The 2,467-nt window shown below is 44.3% G+C and overlaps 1 long non-coding RNA gene across 1 annotated transcript; it reads right to left on the bottom strand.

Annotated features, from left to right (window-relative positions):
• Positions 1-872: 872 nt before the first annotated feature.
• Positions 873-2,259, bottom strand: LOC120573912. Its single transcript, XR_005641792.1, has 3 exons — positions 2,204-2,259; positions 1,689-1,818; positions 873-1,154 (listed from the first exon to the last, which is right to left on the bottom strand). It is a non-coding gene; the product is annotated as an uncharacterized LOC120573912 (long non-coding RNA).
• Between the last annotated feature and the right edge of the window lie 208 nt (positions 2,260-2,467).

The raw sequence follows: 2,467 nt of genomic DNA, 5'->3' as shown, positions 1-2,467 counted from the left end.
CATTTAGGGACCCTCATTATGCTACCGTGGAAGTGTGGTGCTATCTTGAGCCTTGTTAGTGATATAAAATAGTGATTTACCATCTGCCCCGAAACTAGCATTAGCAGCTAACCACCAGTTTGATGTAGCTTGTCGTCTACCGATCCAACTTTTTTTTTTTTTTCCAACGTTTTTTGATGCCTTTTTTCAGTTTTAAATTGTAAAATTTTTCAGCGCTTATTTCTACATCCCATATTTCCTGATACAAAACAAAAATTGAAAACGGGTCAATGTGACCCGAAGTCAACACAAGGGTTTAAGGTCCAATGTGTAGGAATTTCTCCCATCTAGCATTGAGATCATATATCACAATCAACTCTCACTCGCCATGCAGCTCAAAGTACGTATTGCAGCTATGGTAGCCTTCACGCTTCAAAAAGCGAAGGTGTACAAAAGGCCATGTCTTTCTCTATCACTCTGCTGTCAATCAGCCGTGGTTGTTGGAGTGCAAGTCGGAGAACCGAAAGGAGGAGAAAGAGGCGCCTGCAGCGGGCCAGAGGATAATGAACTAGTTGGGATTTGGTGTGTGCGTCCAAAGCAGCTCCAATGTTTACTCTTTTTTCTGATGACGCCGGTCTCTTCTTTTTCGGAGCGAAGAAGAAGAAGACTCCTGTTCCTGAAATTTAGATTTTGAATACGTGTGGCCCTCCATGTTTCCTTCTTCAAACTTGCCGGGGCCGGGAAGCTACGATACCCATTAGCAGCAGCTGTGAGTCGAAAACTTAAAAGGCGAAGCAGTATGCAAAATTACGAATCCCAGCTTTGGGCAGCAGAAAGTAAACAGACAGCGGTGGGCGGGGTTTACACATTTTTATTGATTTATTTCCATAACGATGATAAAAAGAACATAAAAAACAGCTGTGATGTTGTACGAGGAGGAGGGGGCGGGGCTTCAGGGCAGCAGCAGTCTGTTTCAGCCAATCAGAGGACAGGGATGAAGGCTGGGGCGAAACTGGAGATCTGTCTGTTAGAATGTTGCCTAGCAACAGTACTCCTCCAGCCAATCAGGACAGGGGGGCGGGGCTAAAGGATGTCATCACTCTCCGCTGTGTGAAGCTGAGTGTCATCAGCGTCTGTCATCACGCTGCTGTCCTGACTGTCATCTACCTCCGCAGCTAGACAGGTACAGAGACAGACAGGTAGAGAGAGAGGTACAGAGACAGACAGGTAGAGAGAGAGGTACAGAGACAGACAGACAGACAGACAGACAGAGAGAGAGACGTGTATAACATTTACAGTAATCATATTAAATCTTAGCAGATCATCAGGGCTTGATGTTAACTTTGATTGCTGTAGGAAACATCTTGTTTGAATCAAGTTGACTGTGTGCTACAGTTAACTTGAAGAAGAACAAGCCTTTAAATATAAATGAGCACTGTACATGTGTCTAACACTGCAGTCATTGAATATTCAGCTAAGAAGTGAGAGGACAGAGCAAAGTTTCTGCTGCAGCTGGCAGACAAAAGCCTCAAAAATAGATGGTAGTTCACGTGTTTACTCAGACTCACATCACAGTAAATCAACTCCAGCGCTGATTTATTGTGATGGGAGCCTAATTCAACATGTTTTTCCTCTATAACATGGGAACTTGAGATGTGCTGCCTTCACTTCCTGTGGTGGGACCTGTCTGTCTGATGTGCCTGTCTCACCTTCGTCCTCCGGCAGGTATCTCTTGTCGATGGCTTCTTTGATCTGGTTGTTGGCTCCTTTAGGATCCAGATCCATCGCCCAGCTGAAGTTCATCAGAGCCAGGTGGGTCTGCCCCAGCTTCTTATACACCTGAGAGACAGACAGACAGACAGACAGGTACATCAGAGAGAGAGAGAGAGAGAGAGAGAGAGAGAGAGAGAGAGAGAGAGAGAGAGAGAGAGAGAGAGAGAGAGAGAGAGAGAGAGAAAAAAGAAGAAAAAAAAAAAGAGAGAGAAGAAAAAAAAAAAAAAAAAAAAAAAAAAAAAAAAAAGAGAGAGAGAGAGAGAGTGGGTCTTCATCTCATTCTTGCCACTGTAAATGTGCTTCTATTCTTTGCATTGACTTTGTAGGTTTGCTCTGCTGCATAACTATAGTCAGTGTGTAGTTAACGCTCTGCTGTAGGGGCTTCTTGTATTTCTATAAACCAATCACAGCCGGGGAGGAGTCACATGAACAGATGTCGGGTCAGACTTACCTTTCCTATGAGGAAGTAAAACCAGAGACTCTTTGGGAACAATCTGTTTCAACTCCTCCAACTCCTGAAGAGCGCCTCCAGCAGACAGACAGGTCAGAGACAGTTCAGACAGACAGGTCAGAGAGAGACACATAGTGTGAAAACCAGTTACGATGAGAAATTTACTTTTTGGATTGAATTTCAACACCTTTTGGGGGCTGAGAGATTAAGCCCCCCAGGAACAGCTACTATGAGTTACCCTAACCAAGGTTATTATAGTTTAGC

The sequence above is a fragment of the Perca fluviatilis genome, chromosome 15 (genome assembly GCF_010015445.1).
Source record: "Perca fluviatilis chromosome 15, GENO_Pfluv_1.0, whole genome shotgun sequence".
Lineage (NCBI taxonomy): Eukaryota > Metazoa > Chordata > Actinopteri > Perciformes > Percidae > Perca > Perca fluviatilis.
This window is presented reverse-complemented; position numbering and strand designations above follow the sequence as displayed.